The 19,699-nt window shown below is 31.8% G+C and overlaps 1 protein-coding gene across 2 annotated transcripts in view; it reads right to left on the bottom strand.

The window, feature by feature from the left end:
* LOC129944354 (odorant receptor 63a-like) overlaps nt 1-17,412 on the bottom strand; it is a 61,343-nt gene extending 43,931 nt beyond the window's left edge. The window contains exon 1 of one of the 2 annotated variants that reach the window (XM_056053720.1): nt 17,050-17,412. The gene's annotated coding sequence lies outside the window, so the exon portion shown is untranslated. Of the gene's footprint in view, nt 1-16,894 lie in introns of both variants that reach the window. The other variant, XM_056053718.1, reaches the window with a different exon arrangement.
* Between the last annotated feature and the right edge of the window lie 2,287 nt (nt 17,413-19,699).

A 19,699-nucleotide genomic window follows, 5' to 3' on the forward strand; every position in this document is an offset into this window, starting at 1 on the left:
GCGGGAAATATTGAGCCTGGTAAAGCATTCCACATTCGGGTAGTGCGGCTAAAGAAAGGATCTCTGTACAACTGAAAATTGGTGGGCATTCCTAGTAGTAATGGTATTAAGATTGAATTGTTCAAGGGGAGAAATCCAACTGGCTATTTCAATAGAGAATTGTTTATAAAAATAACGATAAAACAATGACAGACATGAAATCTTGTGGTGGTATTCAAGAGAAGCAAATGTCTCGGTAAGAGAAAGATCTTAAACAATCTTTAGAGCTCCTTTTTCATTTCTATGCAAAAGACTCAACCACGTTATTGGAGCACCAGATCAAATATGACAGTTATGCTCAAATTTCGGACGAATAAAAGCTATATAAATTGTAGCCAGATCAGAAAGGGTTAAAAACTTTTTGCATCGTCGGAGAAAACCTAAACACTTTGCAGCATTTTAAGCGATGTCAAATATGTATTCACTAAAGTTTGGTTCGAAAATGTATGATTATTCAATGCTACTCAAAATTCACTGACGAATATTTTAAAAACTATACATTTTAGCTGTAGTCAATTGAATTTCCTGTAGGTGTGTCATTTTTGATGCAATATCCGTGGCATGATAGTAACTCAGGGCGTACGACTGTTATGCCAAATGTCTTGGGTTCAATCTGCCTCTTGGGGGGAGTTGTCAAATACTACAAAAGGAATTATTATCATGAAATGTGTTATCTTAAATAAGCTGTTCGCATTCGGCATAAAAACTGTAGATTCCTTTCATCCCTGACATGGCCTGACACATGAATAGTTGAGAGTTGTAGACCACTAAGCCCTGGTTTTCTACGGAATGTTACACCACCTAATTTCTTTATTATATGGAATTCTTGATGTTCTTTTTTATTTTCTCTAGATTCTATTCAAAGCCAATTACAATAACTTGTAAGCATTTGTCAGTTTAAAGTGACCTCACCCAACATGGAGCTCAAAACTGGAGACATCTAGCTCGGGACCGAGCTAGATGGTGAAGTTTGTTAGGTGGACTGCAGCGCCACCTTAAGTGGGTAAGTAACCATACGTTAAGTAAATATTAAACTTATTCTCTAGAAAATCAAAAACAAATTTGAAGAAAATCACCAGTTCTTACTTTCAAGCTTATTAAATAATTTGATATAACTTGCATGCCTTTAAATTCTAGTAACAATGCACACTTTCTCTAATCTCTATAAAGTCTAGAATACTTTTTGCCCAAAAACAACACAAACCCTTTAAGTCGAAAATACTTTTTACAGAAGAAAAAAAAAACAAGAACTTAAACTGATATCAAATTACCCATTGAACCTGACACGTTCATCATTATTTCCGGTGTTATCCTTCGAACACTCCCTTTTTCATGCTTGGATAAATTCCTACAAAATAATTTGATTGAGATTGAGTTCGAAAAACGATGGGAATAAGGATGAGGATGAAGTTTATTTAGCTGGATTCCATGGCCCGGTGAAGACTAAGAGTATATAATACGGCATCACCGCCCATCTCTTTAGAACTTTATTTTCACTGAATATAGAACCTAACCGCAATCGCCATTCATCTGGTTACACAGTTTAAGCACTTTATATAAATGTACTTGAACTCAAAATAACCACGAACGACATTCACCTTGCTCTATCGTTCGTTCTTCTATAAAACCATCACAATTTACCATCATTCAGCATTCAGCTACTTTAAAGATGTCCCACTTAAATCGACAACAATGACCAAAAATGAAATATACTTCAATTCGTCTTCCTGGGTTTTGAAAAGAGTCCTGTAAAGTGAGTGAAGGTATACCTACTCGTTGTCGTACGGGAATGATATTGAAGTTTGTAGAATTCCTATAGGTTTCAAACAAAAAAATAATATAAACTTTCAAGTTCAAGTCTGTAATGTACTTAAAGAAGGATAAGCAACTATTTGAACCTACATATATCTGTTACCACTGCAAAGGATATTGAGAGGAATTTCTTCTCAAAACGCTGGACATTGTCCAAACCCAAATACCAACCAAGCTATACATTATTTCAGTCAAGTATTATAGGCACTTAAAGGAAAAAAGAATCTGCTCAAGCTCATGCCTTGACTTCGATTTTCCAAAGGGGAAGACAAATCTTCTTTACTGTATTTTTCTATTGCATTGCATATTTACATACACTGTAAAAAATACGTTTGAATTCTAAGTCGCAAAATTTTAAAGATTACTGCAATTTTCTAGTCATCAATTTACTTAATATTTCATAATAATTTTTTTTTAAAATGGTGCATTTAAACAAGTCTAAAAAGTGACAGTGAGAAAAACACATACGTCGGAATCTTAAAAGTAAACATTTTATATTATAATACGTACAAAATTATCGACTTTGACATTATTGATATTTGGGAAAAATTGTTTTTTCTGTGTTAAGAAAAGATGAATATTGACGATTTCTATTTTATAATATTACGAACGTAAGTTTGAAAACATTTAAAAAATCAGAAGTGACAAAAACAAAATCAATCTTAAAATAGTGTCCCTTTTAAGAGAAAATAATCAATTTTAAGATTGATATTGGAATCGATCTCAAATATTTATGCACAAGTATCATTTTTAAAAAGTCTATAATTTTATTTCATTTTGACATTTTCACGAACGTAGTTTTAACATGAAATATTACGATCTGTCAGAACAGAACATTTTGGTTTTCCGATTAACATAACTTAACATTAGAAGATTGAAAAATATATTTCTGTGTTATAACTCCAAATGTTTTTTTTTCAGCTTTGGATTTCTTGCAAAAACTTCTTTTATTTTAACTAATAGTTTTTTGCAACATGATTTTTGACAGCTAAACAAGTTTTTTTTACGAAAAATATGACTAAATAAAAATCAACCTGAGCTCACAGGAAATTAATTTTTAGATTGAATTTTATTAATTGAAAACATCATTAAATTGTTAATGTTTCTTTTTTCAGGAAAAAAGACGCTCCAACTTGGTAATTAAAAAGAGATATAGAAGTAAAGGTAAAAATGATGAAATCTCAAAAAGAGTGAGATGTGAACATTGCGTTATGAACTTTTTGATGGGCGTCCGAGTTCCCGTCTTTTGTTGGAAAATCTATCCATAGTATAGTAGGATCTTACACGATGCATTCGGAGTTATGTATGTGTTTTCCATTTGGGGAAAAAATCAATCTATTGCTTTTGATATTATTTAGTTTTGTTAATGAAAATGGATTAATCGGGCTTATTTTGCAAAGAAAACAATAGAAAAGATAATTCAGTTTAGCTATGTTTCCAACAAAGGCTTATATCAGTTTAGTTGAAATAAATCTTTTTGGTGTTTCCACCGCACAAGAAGATTAAAAAATGATTAAGTTTGGCAGCACTTTCTAAAATGCAAATGGTGTTTCGATGTTTCCTATGAAATGCAAGCGAGATGGTTTTATTCGGGTTGAACAATGAAGAACTGAATAGTTAATTTTTTCTTAAAACAATTGTTAAATGAATTTTGTTTATAGAATCTCAATTTCCAAATGATTTCTTACAGTATCTTCTTGAAAATTGTCCATTTTATTAGTTTTAGTTTGTTTTTTTTTGCTAAAGTTAATTTTAACATTTGATTTTCACAAAACTTTCTTCTATTTGTGTGTGTTTTTTTATTATTATTCTGACAGATGTTCTTTCAGTTGTACCAATTTTTAAATAAACAAATCTGGCTACTGCGGATCGTACTTAGTCATAGATCATATTAATAAAAAAGTAATTTGTACTCTTTTACTGAGTTTTCGACACAAAGTTTAAAGAGATTTATACACAAACACGCTTTAGCTTCGGCTTCGTCTGCATTACGTTAAGCCTGCTTCGAGGTTGCTTTGAATGACACTTCCAGTATGACATTTCTAAAATGGCACTTCTATCATTAGCACCAGTTATTTTTTCTCCAAATAGAAAAAAAATGAGTTTTGAGATCGAAAAAAAATAAATTTATCGCGGAAGTAGCTTACACAGTCTATAACAACCATTGGATCCCTCCAAAAGCAAACGTATTTTATTTGTTGACTTTTGTACAGCTGTTGAGCTATCAGACAAAGCAAATTTTCTGCAAATTTGAACTAGAGGTTCCGTTTGGAGTCACATTACGTAACATTACGTTTTTTTTTTACGATTGTCAAATGAAACGTGAGGTTGAAGCTTCATTGTGATAGCATGCATTGAATTCCTTTGGCTGAACTCGTAAATGTCAGGCGAAGCCGAAGCTGAAGCGTGTATTGGTTTTCATTGTTTCTTCTTTGAATATGCTATCAAAACGCTTTTGCCAATTTTATTTTCTCGTGTGATTGTTGCAAAAGATTTTTAAACAAACAAACTCTAGAGAAACGTCACGGTTGCCTTTTTATTTTACATGAGGGACATCATTTTTTACTGCTTTTGAAAAATTTTCAGTGTTAAATTTAAGTTGTAAAAATCATCTGCTCTTAGTTACGTACAAATTTTGTATAACTATGACATGTCTTCGTTTTTCTTTCAGTGTAGTATAAACGCAACCAAAGCTGACATTTTAATAAGGATTTCCATCCTGTCAGGGATGTGTTCGGTTCGTCGAAGGAAGTTCAAATCATTGAATTCTTTTCGCCACCGCTATCTGAATACGAAATGAAGCCTCCTTGGCTTTCAGTACGATGTAAGAAGCATGAAGCACGATTCCGATGGTCGTCCGCGTTCAGCTTCTTCCTTTGCTCGCTACTTTTGAATGCGTCGGAAATCCATAAACAGAATCACAACTATACCAACGACGACGAAGACGATGACTACATATGCATCACAACCACCGACCCACCAAGCCTCCTCGTCTCCTTCACCACTACCACAAACACCACCAGTAGCAGCACCTAATTTCCCATTCAGATCAGACAAGTATTATTTTCTTTTCTCTGAGAATTCCTTGCGTAGCTGAACTATTGTTTATGGTGTTAGCTTGGCTCTGGAATTCTAGAAACAGGACGAAGAAAAAATAATATGGCACGATGTTCGGTATGCTGTAAACGCTGACATGCTTCACATTCTCCATCTTGTTGCTGAGATTCTTCTATACTTATATTTCTAGGCAATGTAGGCAACCCATGTGGTTCTTGTTCTATGTCGTTGTCGTCGTCGTCATTGGGAGCGGGGACGGGATGTCCTGAAGGAAAGGAGTAATTTATATGGAATAAGTTCACCTCCTGATGATGGTCCTGTTGTTGTTCTTCTATGTCGAAGCCGAATGCCGCATGCCGCATGCCGCCTCTCGCCTTGATAGCTAGCTATAAAGTGGGTGGCCAATATTTTAACTAAGCCCGCATGTGGGTAGCTATTAGAGATATGTGGTTTCTGACTGCGACATGGATAGAGTGGGAGTGAGAGTAGGGTATGGGGTAGGAATCAAATCAAGAAGTATAGATGAGAGTGGTAAAGGTAGTGGTTCTGGTGCTGGTTAGTCGTCTTTTGTCGTTGCGCCGCTGTTGTGATGTCCTGTGGGATTAGTAGTGCGGTTGTGTACTTTATTACAACAATAATTATATTAATTATTGCACATGTGCCAACACCTGCTATGTGGCAATGCCATCACTAATATAGGAGCAAATACTTCCCTGTCCTTTCGACTTCTGTTTTGCTTTGCAGGAAGAGAGAGAGAGAGGCTGGGCGATATTACGAATTCCGCTCAAGGGTAATTCCACCTTGAATGCCTTGTTAGCGTCATATTGAAGCTCTGGCATAATGGAGCTTCCTTATTTCTGTCGCATATATGTATATATTATATGGGAATACTTTTACGGTGATTTACTCACGACTTCGGTCGCTCCGGGAGAAGTTTTCCTTTTTTTTCTATCCTTAATGAACATGAAAAACACATAAAACACGCCCCACACAGAGTTGCATGAAACACTGTCATCACAAACACCTTCCAGATGATGGGCGAAAGTTAAGCTTGGATGAAGTTTCCGCTCGGAGTACTTCCATATGAATAGTATTATGAATCTATGAACAACACCAAATGGCTGGAAAGATGTGTGGATACTTTGCAGATGCTATATGCTCTGCTCTGACATTTCCTCGCTTAGGTACATAAGAAAATAAGAGATACGAGTATGTACCATCTACTAACATTTATGTTTTTAACAAAAGAAATTAAGATGAATAAGCTATGAATATAGTTTTGAAAAGTGAAAAGGACGACAGGAGAGTACGACAACAAGGACGATGACTACTACGACTATGCGACACAAAAACGCTCGCACCATCATAAACGATGATTACGTATACGTGGACATCAACGTCAACGTCGCGTCGTCGAGTCGACGAGGACGTGCCTACATTTTTAAGACGGTTTATCTGACTTAATAGTCACCCTCGTCATCTTCATCATCAAAAACTAGAAAACTTCATAAAAGTTAGAATATTTTGTTGTTGTTTCAATGCATTTGAAAAGAATTTACGTACACAAATTTTGATGTGATGACATTTTGAAAATGGTAAATCTTAACTTTTTAGATCAGCATCACTGGTTTTTGGCATCGAAAAAAGGAGTTTAGTTTTGAAATGTTAGACTCATTAAAACGGCCAAACTGCATTATGCAACTACGTGCTTAAAATATTTTCGATGTTTTCTTTTAATTTCCTTTAAAACTGTCTTAAGTTCATTTGTCGGTTTTTGCACGAAGAAACTGGAGTTTTCGAAAGTGCATTAGGGCATGTATTAAGTCACCTTTGATATGACGAAACTGATGATGATGACGATGAATTTCTCAGAAACTTTAAGTTTGTGAACGAAAATGACAAGAAGAGGACAGTCTCTTAAAAGATTAATCTTTCTTTCCAATTAAGATAGAAAATCTTTGAACATCAAAAATGATTAAATTGGCAAACAAAACGCCAGAAACTAGTCTATTAAAAAAGAGGCCAAAGAAAGCGTCACGGGCAAAAGACTGAAAGGTTAAATCTGTTTTAGAAAAGTAATAGAAAAGCTGAGACATTTTGTATCTTCGTATACAAAATTAAAAAAATATTTCCATCGTTAAATAATCTCCAGCAACTAGCGGCAACTTTATGTAGCACCCGTGGCATGATAGTAAGTGAGTCAGAATGTCATGCCAGAGGTCTTGGGCTCAATCCCTGACAATGCCATCTAAAGTTTTTTATAAGGTTACTGCCTCTTGCGAGGAATTGACAAATTCTCCAAGAGTAATTCTTCTCATGAAAAATGCTTTCCCAAATTATCCGTTCGGATTTTTCGAAAAAATGTAGGTCCCCTCCATTCCTGGAAACTTTACTCGCACACATGAATGGTTGAGAGTTGTAAGTCACTAGGCCGTAGTTCTCAAGGAAGTAATTGTAATAGGTCCCGAGTCGAATTGGAAATTTTGACATTTCTGGACGTTTCAAGGTCCATAGAGTCGAAATAAAAGATAGTACGTATGTTCGTACGTCCGTACGTTCGCGATGTTTTTTTCGTCATCCATAGCTCAAGAACCGGAAGAGATATCGATTTCAAATAAATTTTTTTATACAGATAATAAGACAGAAAGATGAAGAAAGGTTTCTCAAGAAAATTGCGTGGGTGGTTTTTTTTACCATAGCAGTTTGAAAAAAGGTGAAAATTTTGGTTAACCCTAAATATCTTGCGAACCAAAAACGCTAGACTTGAATTAAATTTTATATAATATATTGTAACGTGATATTAAAGAAGTATATATTTTTTTTTTAAATCCATCTAACGGTTTTTTTATAAATCAAAAACTAAAAAAAATTTGTCGTCTCCAAAATTTTACGACTAAAAAATAATTTCATCTCCAAAACAATTTTGCGCAACGATGAATAATGTTTTTGACATCTGATAAATATTTGAGAAAAATCGAAATAACAGTTTTTTTTATAAAAAATAAAAATCTAAAAAGAACATTACTCAAATTTGGTAAAAATTGAATATCGATTCAAACATCTTTTCAAAAACTTGAAATTTACGCTTTAAGATTATTTTATCTTATAAGAAATATTGTTTTCAACATTAGGACAAATTTTGAGAAAAATCGAATTGACAGTTTTTTTTACAAAAAATAAAAACTTAAAAAAATGTATAAAAGGTGTTAAAAAATGATTTTCGACTCAAATATCTTTTCAAAAATTGTAGATATTGGCTTTAAGCTATTTTTATCTTTCAAAAAATATTGTTGTTAACATTCAGTAAAATTTTGAAAAAAATAGAATTGACAGTTTTTTTACAAAAAATTAAAAACCTAAAAAAAATTAACAAAAGTTGTTAAAAATTGATTTTCGACTTAAATATCTTTTCAAAAATTTCGAAAAATATTGGCGTCAAACTAATTTGATCTTATAAGAAATATTGTTGTTACCATTCGATAAAATTAAAAAAAAATCGAATTGACAGTTTTTTTTCAAAAAAAAAAAATACTAAAACTTGGTAAAAATTTACTTTCGACTCAAATAGTTTTTCAAAAATTAAACATACTGGCTTCAAACTTATGTTATTTCACATAAAATATTGTTTTCGATATTCAGTAATTTTTATATAAAAATCCAACAGTCCGTACTATCATAAAAAATAAAATCTACAAAAAATGGTACTCAAATTTGGTAAAAATTGATACGAGTACAAATAGACAAATTTTTAAACAAGACAAATCGACAGATGGGGTGGGAAGTTATCAGTGTGGGTCACATCGTAGCCTCTTTTTTATTATATATTGTGACGTAATACCAAACCAGTATATTTTTGGAAAAAAGATCCGGTAACCGTTTTTAGACACAAATATAGTTTCAAAAATTTGAGATTATGGCTTCAAACTATAATTTGAACCTATAAGAAATATTGTTGTCAATATTCGGAAGAATTTTGAGAAAAATCGCATTGACAGTTTTTTTTAGAACAATTTCAAACCTAAAAAGAAATACTAAAACTTGGTAAAAATTTGTTTTCGACTGAAATAGCTTTTCAGAAATTTAAAATACTATCTTAAATTTTTTTAATTTAATTAAAATATTGTTTTCAATATTCAGTAGTTTTTTTTATTAAAATAAAACAGTCCGTTTTTTCATAAAAAAAATAAAATCTACAGAAAATAGTACGCAGAACTGGTAAAAATTTGTTTTCGACTAAAAATCTATTTAAAAAAAAAACAGATTTTCAAACTAAACTATTTCTTTATATGAAAAATATTGTTGGTGATTTTAAATTTTTTAAGATTAATTCAACTGTTATGTTTTTTAACCCAATACGAAAACCTACAAACTTTTAAGCAAGCCAAATCGACAGACGGCATGGGAAGTTTTCAGCGTATGTCGCATACCAGCCTCTTTTTTAACTTGTTTTTATGTTATCTACAAGACTTATATACGCCAAAGCTTGAATATAGCTCCGATTTTTGGAATTGGTGCTCCGGCAACTCACTTAAGCCTCCTGGATAGTATTGAACGTAGAGTTCATTTACTTCGCTTGAACATCGTCGTAAGGTACATCGTCGTAAGGTCTCTTGTCTGACCATTTTTTACAGTTATTTTAACGGCTTACGCTCAAGTGAAATAGTCAGGTGCATTCCCCCCCTTAAACAGTTCAACCGTAATGCTCGTAATACTCAGTATACCCTCGAGCCCAACTTCGGCCGTACTGTCAAATACAGAGATTCGTTCTTTAGCCGTACTACGCGAATGTGGAATGCCTTACCACACTCTGTCTTCCCTAGTCGTTTCAATATTCAGGAATTTAAAACCAATGTGCATCGACATCTCCTTTTAAATCCTTAAAAACGGTATGAATGCCCTTAATATGCATAGTTTTTTTGACACAGTGCAAGTTGTAGGAACATAAAAAAGTATTTAAGAGGAGATATCGCATAAGACTTATAATTCTGAATACCATATTGCAATCGAAAACAGAGTTGGAGAAAGCACTTTAAATTCTTGATGCGTGGCTGAAAAAAGAAACTCTTTACAGTTCCAAATTTAGCTAAAAAAATATACTGATGGGCATTCTAGAAAAATCGGGTACGACGGCTATAGTTGAATATTATAAGATTTCCTCAATTTTAGAAAAAGTAAGAGTTTGAGGTCAAATTCAAAGTTTTGACCGAGACACTGTTTTTGTGTTAATATACTGTGATACACTGTTTCTTTTTTTGACATCACTGTCATATTTTACATTCAGCCACAAATGTTTTCTTGTTTGATGTTGTCTATAATTTCAGTTAATTTCATCTTATTTCGACTTAAGTTAAGCTAAAGTAGAAATAAATCACTTCCATTAACTTCCATTCATTTTTAAACACAAATTAAAGACAATTCTTCTTCTTCTCTTTGTTATTGTTTATGAATTAATTTAGCACCTAAAGTCTAATCTTAAAGTAAAAATTATTCTGATAAAAATAATCCAATATTGACACCATCTTTTCAACCACTTTATTATTTCAGCCATCAATAAACACATTGATATCCAGAGAGCAGAGGCTCGGCTTAATAAAAACCACAGAATAACAATAAACTTAATAATAACTTCTTAAATAAATAAACAAACAATCGTTTATTATTTTATCGTATTTATTTTCGAGCAAGGTAAAAACCATTTCTCTGAATTGATTGCGTTTAACATATCTAAATTTAGCTCATTGAAGTTTTATTTTCCAATAAAAAACAGATATAAAATTCATATGAAATATAAGTAGCAACAATAAGATAAACACACGAAGTGTGACGCTCATTAGCAATTGTTATCGCAAACATGTTTTGAAAACTCAAAATCAATATGAATTACTAACAAAGTGATTCCCCCAGGTTAAGGTGTGCAGGAATGTTTTTATTTTTATTTTTTTTTATTTAAAGACTCTAAATATTAAGTTCAGTGCCGTCGACATTAAAAATCAATTATATGAAAAAATAATAATCTAAGATAAACTAATTTTGATTGAGATCGTCAAAATCTCATTTTTGTTAAGTGCGTAGATTACTATTGAAAAAAGAAGACTTAAGTACAGTATACCTTTAACTGCTTGTCTTACTTATGAAGCTGACTAAATTCATCAAAACATAGCTTCCAATAAAAAGTGTTACTCATGGTTTTCAAAAGATATGTTTTATGCAGCATATCTCAATTTTCAAAAAAAAATTTCTACTTGAGTCAAAAAATGTTCTTACAAAAAATTATGATTTTTTTGTATAAATTTATAAAAAAGTAATTATTTTTAACTTCTCATTGGAAGTTTTTGTAATCGGTCCTTTTTGTCGAGTTAAAAATGTTGACATTTATCGACGTTTCAAGGTCCCTAAAGTCAAAATACAAATTTTTTAGAGAGATGTCTGTGCGTGCGTGTTTACGTAAGGTCGGGAAACCTTTTTCGTCGTCCATATCTCAAGAACCAGTAGAGATGTTGACTTCAAATAAATGTTTTGCTTTTAGAAAATCATGCAGAAAAATGCAGAAAGGACTCTCAAAAAAATGGGTGGGTGGTTATTTTACCATAGCGATTTAATTAAAGGTGAAAATGTTGGTTAGCCCAAAATATCTCATGAACCAATAACGCTAGAGACTTGAATTAAATTTTCAATTATATAATGTAACGTGATACCAAACTAGTATATTTTTGAAAAAAAAATCCAATTAAGGGTTTTTTTATAAATCAAAAAAAGAAATATTTTTCACCTCGAATATTTTAAGAACAAGAAATGATTTTATCTCCAAAATAATTTTGTGTAACGAAGAACAACGTTTTTGGCATCTGGTAAAATTTTGAGATAAATCAAATTGATGATTTTTTTTCTAAAAAATAAATACCAAAAAAAAACATTACTAATAGTTGGTTAAAATTGATTTTCGAATCAAATATCTTTTCTCACAGAAAATAATGTTTTCGACATTAAGTAAATTGTTTACAAAAAATAGTACGCAAATTTGCAAAAAATTGATGCTCGATTCTCGATAACTCTTGAATAATAGAAGACATTGATTCAAATTAATTTCATTCATTCAATTTGTATTTGTTTATATAAAAAACAAACATTTTTAAGAAATGCTACTAAAATTGGTAAAAACTGTTCTTTGACTAAGAATCTCGTTAACAAAAATTGATTTTGATTTTGAACTATTCAATTATGCGCAAAATATTGTTGGTAGTTTAGATAATGTAATTTAGAAAAGAGCAATTCAACTGAAAACTTTTTTAACAAAACACGAAAACCTACAAACTTTTAAGCAGGACAAATCCACAGATAGGATGAAAGTTATCAGTGCATCCCAACCTCTTTTTTTTTAGTTTTAAAATTTAAAAGATTTATCCAAGTCAATAAGTCACTGATAACTTGCCATCCCGTCTGTTGATTTATCTTGCTTAAAAGTTTGTAGGGTTGGGTTAAGAAAGTTGTAAGTTGAATTATTCTTAAAACTTATAAAATTTCCAACAATATTTTTAATATAAGGAAATAGTTTAGTTTGAAAATCTAGTTTTGTTAAATAGATTTTTAGTCGAAACAAATTTTTACCAATTTAAGTAGAATTTCTTAAATTTGTACAAATTGGATGAATGAAATTAATTTGTGAGATATCAGGAACAGAACATCACTTTTTACCAAAATTGCGTATTATTTTTTGTAGATTTTATTTTTTTTTTATGAAAAAAAGGACTGTTGGATTTTTATAAAAAAAAACTACTGAATATCGAAAACAACATTTAAAGACAATATTTTTAATTTTTGAAAAGCTATTTAAATCGAAAGTAATTTTTTACCAAGCTGTAGTATTGTTTTTTTGTAAAAAAGCTGTCAATTAGGTTTTTCTCAAAATTGTACTGAATGATTACAACAATATATTTAAAAATATAAGAGTAGTTTCAAGCCAATATCTCAAATTTTCAAAAAGATATTTGAGCGAAAAATCAATTTTAACCAACTGTAATTAATTTGTTTGTAAAAAAAACTGTCAATTCGATTTTTCTAAAAATTTTTCAGAATGTTGACAACAATTTTTTTATTAAAAGATAAAAGTAGTTTCAAGCCAATATTTCAAGGTTTTGAAAAGATATTTGAGTCGAAAATCAATTTTTACCAGCTTTTATTAATTTTTTTGTTTAGGTTTTTATTTTTTGTTAGAAAGCTGTCGATTTAATTTTTCTCAAAATTTTACCGAATGTTGAAAACAATATTTTTTATAAGATACAATTAGTTGAAGGCCATAATCTCAATTTTTTGAAAAGATATTTGAGTCGAAATTGAATTTTTACCAACTTTGAGTAATGTTTTTTAGGTTTTTTTTTGTTGTATAAAACAACTGTCAATTCGATTTTTTTTTAAAAAATATTGTTGGGTATCACGTTACAATATATTATATAAAATTTAATTCAAGTCTCTAGCGTTTTTGGTTCATGAGATATTAAGGGTTAACCATAATTATCACCTTTTGTTAAATCCACTCACGCAATTTTCTTGAGAGCCCTTTCTGCATCTTACTGCCTTACTACCTGTATACAAAAATTTATTTGAAGTCGGTATCTCTACTGGTTCTTGAGCTATGGACGACAAAAAAAAAGTGGCGAACGTACGGACGGGACGCACAGACATCTTCCTAAAAATCTTTTATTTCGACTCTAGGGACCTTGAAACTTCGAGAAATGTCAAAATATTCAGTTTGACAAATCGGACCCATTACAATAACTTCCTATGGGAAGTTAATAAGGACTTATACAGCAAGTTCATGCTATGTATAGAGCACGTTCAATAATATATCGTTGGTAAGCAAATTTTTCTTTCAGGCAATAAATGTCACTTTAAGCTTTTGATAGCCTCAAATCCGACTTCAAAATAAATATATCACATCGAGTTTTTGATATACTACTTTTTAAAATAAAAAAAAACACGTATATAATGCTTTTTTAGGCTACCTATCTACATTTATAAAGTAGCTTTTTAATCAACAAACTCCGTCAGTTTTTTTTTCAAATCTATAACCTCTTTCTTCAATATTCAAATCTGAAAGAAACACTCAACCATTTATACTTAAATGTTTTCAACAGCAAAAGTCAGAACAGTTTCAAAGTTCGTTATGTTCTTATATCGAATCTGTTGTCTACACAATTCTATTACATCTAATTTTTAGATATATTTTGAAAAATATTAAAATAATGTCAAAAGGAGTTATTTTTAAAACCTTTATGTCTAATTATGTCCTAAACGTATTGCTCAAAACTATGAAAGTATCGAATCCAAGGTTTTCTCCAAACTTCACATGGAGTCAAATAAAGACTCATAACTAATGAAAATTTCCAGAAAATTAGTAAGATACTAAAATGATTTAAATTGTATCTGTTTGGAAAAGAAAAGTGTGTAGTTTGCAAACTCATCATATAATTTATTGTTAAGAGATATTTTGAGTTAAAACTTAGCCACAAAAAACCGTTTCTGGTTTAAAGGGTCGTATTTTAAAAACCTAATTGTATTAAGTACATCTTAATTATTTAAAAACAGTATTGTTTTGTACGTGGGACGGGACAAACCATAATTTTCTTGAAAAGTGTAGTAAAAAATCACTCTTGGTCCACTGTAAGAAATATCCGAAGTTTATATAAATATTTGACCTAACAAAAACTTGTGGAATTTCGTTTCAAAATAATTACACCCAGGAATTAATATTTTCAATTAGTTGTTCGATACAAGTTTTTACATTTTTGTTAGTAAAAAATTTAAATTTATTATTGATTTGTAAATATTTCAAAGCTTTTTAAATCCAGAAACCTTACCATGATTTATGAGCTACTGCTATAAAGGAAGATGGTCTTGCCAGTACTTAAATATAGATTCGAGACTTGGTGTGGTTAATAAAATTGTTGTCCCTTTATGGTGCGGAAGGATGGTTCTGGAGAAGCTATAATCATTAACTGCATTAAATCTACCTGGAAGTAGATATCGTGACAAAAATTAGACTTGACTCCGTTTGGCTAAACCAACCTAGAAAGTCTTTTGTAGTACATTTTGTGGTAGGTGACAATAGTTACGTTAAAGAGATGGCAGTGACCTGGATATCAAAGCCTTGAGGTGTGTAACTGGATGGCATTAGCTCAGGAGAGACTTGTTTAATGTGGACAGAACTGGATCATAGTTAGCCAATACAAAATAAACATATTAGGTGGGGCAACAGTCCGAAGTAGGTAAACTGGGTGAATTCCAAATCTCAAAAATTTTCTATGCCAAATCCGAACGGCTAATTTGAGAAATCAATTTTTAAGGCGAGATTTACTCTGGAAAGATCTGTCATCTCCTCTTAAGAGGGAGAACCCGTTAAGGTAAAAATATAAGGTGACATAGGCAGAGATTGAACCCAAGACCTCTATAATGGCATAGCTACGCACTAACCGTCACGACACGGCTATTACTATTGAGCCAATAATGACGATAAATAAATAATTTCCAAATAAACATTACAAAAATGTAATATTTTCAACATTTTAGTTGTCAAAACAAAACAATTACAAAAACGGACTTTGAAATTAAATCAAAAATCGGTTTACCACTTTATTCAAATTTTAAAATTTATCAATATGGAACTTTTAGAAAATGAACTCTTAATGCGTTCTTTCTTCCTATACTCAAAAATTATTTGATGTAACAAAACAACATAATTATCTCTTACATATTAAAAATAAAAATACTACACGAGCTTATGATGGTTAACGTCTGGGATCAGCACGTGGGTTGCCTCGGGGTCTTAGACCATGAGACACGCAATTTAAAAGTTACAAAGAAGACACTTTAATTACCTCAAGTACGCCGCTTTCGCTTCAGAAATCAGTATTCCAATAACAATAAACAACATTTTTGATAACCCAAATGTTTAACCTCACGAATTTGACAATTTTTACGCATGTGTAAGATTACAATTTAATTGAGACATAAATAAACAAATTGTGATACACACTTCCAGTCATGATTGTATTCTTGTTTTTTTTTCTTTGTTTTTTGTTTTTGGGTATCTGCATACGCTTTTCAAATCAGGGATTTCCCACCAAAATTTTGATTTCATTCAAGAGCAAATAATGTTTCGGTGGTCGTATAAATAGTGGACATTGTTCTTTTGAAGATCACAAATCAAATTCCAATCTCTTCAGGAGTACTTCTTTCAATTATAAATCAAAATATAAGCTTAAAAATAAGAAACAATGGCTGGTTTTAGCAAGACAACTGTATTTCTTCTAATTATTGCTTGTGCAATGTTATTGCCGACTGAAGCTGTCAACAACTGGGTTCGTGTACCAGCATGTGATAAAGTTTGCAGCCGTAGTAATGCCGAAAAGGACGAATGTTGCAGAGCTCACGGACAAGCCTTCCACGCTACTTGTAATCGCGGAATGAATTGTTATCGACGATAAAGGAAAAATTGAAAAATAAAATAAAAATCTTTTAAAAAATGTTGTTTGTGTTTTTGAATATTTCTTACTCAAATATTTAAAGGACTTTGGTGACAAAATTTTTGTTTTCCAAGTTAAATCTAAATTTTGTAAATTTCAAAATTTCGTATGGGGAAAAAGTTTTCGAAATAAATTTGATTCCCCATACACCAGCGAAAAATTTAATAAAAATAGAATATCTTTAAAATTTCAAAATCAACTAAACCTAAGCATTTAGAATTGTTCTAAATTTATCAATGCACTTTTTATGAAATGTTTGAACTTGTTAATTTTTGCTAAAAATATTCAATATTGCTCTCAAACTGAACTGACTTTCAGAGGTAAGCTCTTGCAATACTTTTTGTAAGAGTTGTAATATTTTATTAAAAGGATGTAATTTTTTAATTAACTCCAACAAATAAGAAAACCAAATTAAATTAAAAGTTCTTCTAAATGCCCCTCAATCGTCTTTTGCTTTTTTCCAATACCAAATTGAATATTTCTCTAATGTTCTTTTATTTCCTTGTGAGTCTTTAATAAAGGTTTAAAATAAATTATGGTTTTTAAAATAGTTTGAAAGTCTTAACAGATATTGCATTAAGTGAAATGTAATAATGAGTTTTTAAGAACTTGAATCACGCACGAAATTTAAAAATCACACAAACTAACAGAACCGGACACCATTAGCGAAAACTATGCAACAGAAGAAAAGTTAAAAGCTTTATATAAAGGGTTGATTGAAACCTTATATCCTGATTTTTATCAAAATAATTTATAAGTTACGATAACAAAACAAACAAAAAATGCACCGCACTAATCACTTAATAATTGAATAATGAATACCTACGATGACATTTAATGTAATATTTATTAACTATTATGTAATATCCTCTTTAAATAAAACGGAATTGATTAAGCAATCATGTAAGGGAAAACGTGTACAAAAATTCGCACAATTTATAATAAATAGAACACTCAGATTATTAAGCAAAGGATTTTGCTTTGATCCAGAAAGAATCTAAATTTGGTCATAGAAATACTTATGATATTATGACAATTAGATGCTTAACGTGTCGTCAGTTCATTAGGTTTTAGTTGAGTCAAAAATATCCTTCAAATCAAATGGGGTGGCGCAACAGTCCGTTGTGAACCAGGGCCCAGTGACTTACAACTCTCAACCATTCCTGTGTGCGAGTAATGTTGTCAAGAATAGAGGGGACCTACAATTTTTATGCCGAATCCGAACGGCTTGTTTGAGAAAGCACTTTTTCATGACAAGAATTACTCTTGAAGGATTTGTCAATTCCTCGCAAGAGGCAGTACCCGCGAAAATTATTTTTTTTTAAATTAAGGTGGCACAGGCAGGGATTGAACCCAAGACCCCTTGCATGACAGTCCAACGCACCAACCATCATGCCACGGGTACTCCCAAAAATATCCTTATTTGTTTAAAATATAATAAAACAAACGTGAACATAGATAGATTTTTATTTACGTATTTATATAACATTTAGTAAACTACCGCATAGTTTATATACAATGATTTCATCTATTTCTATACTTAAATTTTATTAAATTTAAATGCGAAAGTAACTCTGTCTTTCTGTCTGGTACTCAATCACTCTTAAACTAATGGTCTAATTTGGTATGGAGACATTTTGATACCCGAAAAAGGACCTATGCTACTTTTAACCCCAGTGTGAATTTAAAGACGGCGAAAGTGTCTATTTTACGGAAAATAATTTACAAGCGAGGCTATCTTTTCCACCTAAACCGACTCTCACCGCTTTTTTTTAACTCTGTACAAGAGATGAGTTTGCAAGAACGCTTCTTTACGTCCAGGTTTCAAGGTATCACATCTGAAATGCAACACGAAAAGAATGGAAACGTCGCGTTCAAGAAGTGCCAGTTCAAAATTGGCCTGGTGTCAAATCCGAAGGTGCCTTAGGACGAGTATACACTGTCTATGTTAGTAACATGGAACGTTTCTGTTTGAGAATGCTGTTACATCATGTGCATGGGCTAACGTCTTTTAATGGTCTAAAAAAGCATAATGAACAAGAACTTACAACATTTCGAGAGACGTGTGAGGCCAGAGGCTTATTAGAAAACGACAGCCAGTGGGAAGTAACTCTAGAAGCTGCCACACAATGCAAATCTGCTCTCAAAGTGCGAGAGCTTGTTGCTATATTAGTAACAACATGTGGACTGTCAAATTGCAATATTTGTGGGATAAGTTTAAAAATGATGTTCAAGAACAAAATCCGACTGATATAATTTATAATGAGGCGTTAACTTTTGTAGAAGATCACATTATAAATATTACTAGGAAAGATTTGTCTGAATTTGGGACTACCAGACCAAAGAGAATTGGAGAAGTGAGCAGTGATTTGGTTTGAGAATTAAATTATGATACTGGAGGCACAAGCGAAACTTTTCTTTTGAATCTATTGTTAGCTCAAATTCGGAAAAACAATGGAGTTGCTTTAGCAGTAGCTTCGTCAGGAATAGCAGCAACGCTGCTTAGTGTTGGACGGACAGCTCATTCGGTTCTGAAACTGCCGTTTAACTTAGCTCATGAGGAAACGCTAGTATGTAATATCAGCAGAAGTAGTGATCGCGGAAGAATGTTTTAGCAGTGTAAATTGTTGGTTTGGGATGAATTTACAATCTTTCACAAAAAAGCAGTTGAAGCACTAGATCTCACACTGAAAGACATCAAGACCAACTGGGCTATCATGAGAGGGATGGTGTTTCTCTTAGCTGGCGACTATAAACAGAACCGCCGGTAATTACTAGAGGTACACCGGCAGATAAAATAAACGCATGCTTGAAAACATCTGTGTTATGGGAATATGTAAAAAAGTTTTGTCTGACTACGAATTTTCGGGTACAGCTTCACAATGATTCTCAAGCAGGACAATTTGCCGCTGCTCTTCTAAAAATCGGAGAAGATTGTATGCCAACAGCACAGATGAATTAAAAAGTAATGTCTATCCAAACCTGCATATAAATATGGGTAATCGAGAGTGGTTGTGTGAGAGGGCAATTTTAGCTCCAACTAATGAGATAGTTAGCCAGATAAACGAACAAATTATGTCGGACGTGGAGGGAAATATCGGCGAGTACCTCTCAGGAGACAAGGTTATTGACACGGAGCAAGTAACATCATACCCCATAGAGTTTGGTTAATTCTTTGGAATTATCAGGGGTGCCTTCTCATACGTTGAGATTGAAGGTTGGTGTTCCAATCCTGTTAAAGAGAAATCTTGACGCACTAAAGTTGTGTAATA

The sequence above is a fragment of the Eupeodes corollae genome, chromosome 2 (assembly GCF_945859685.1).
Source record: "Eupeodes corollae chromosome 2, idEupCoro1.1, whole genome shotgun sequence".
NCBI classification, from domain to species: domain Eukaryota; kingdom Metazoa; phylum Arthropoda; class Insecta; order Diptera; family Syrphidae; genus Eupeodes; species Eupeodes corollae.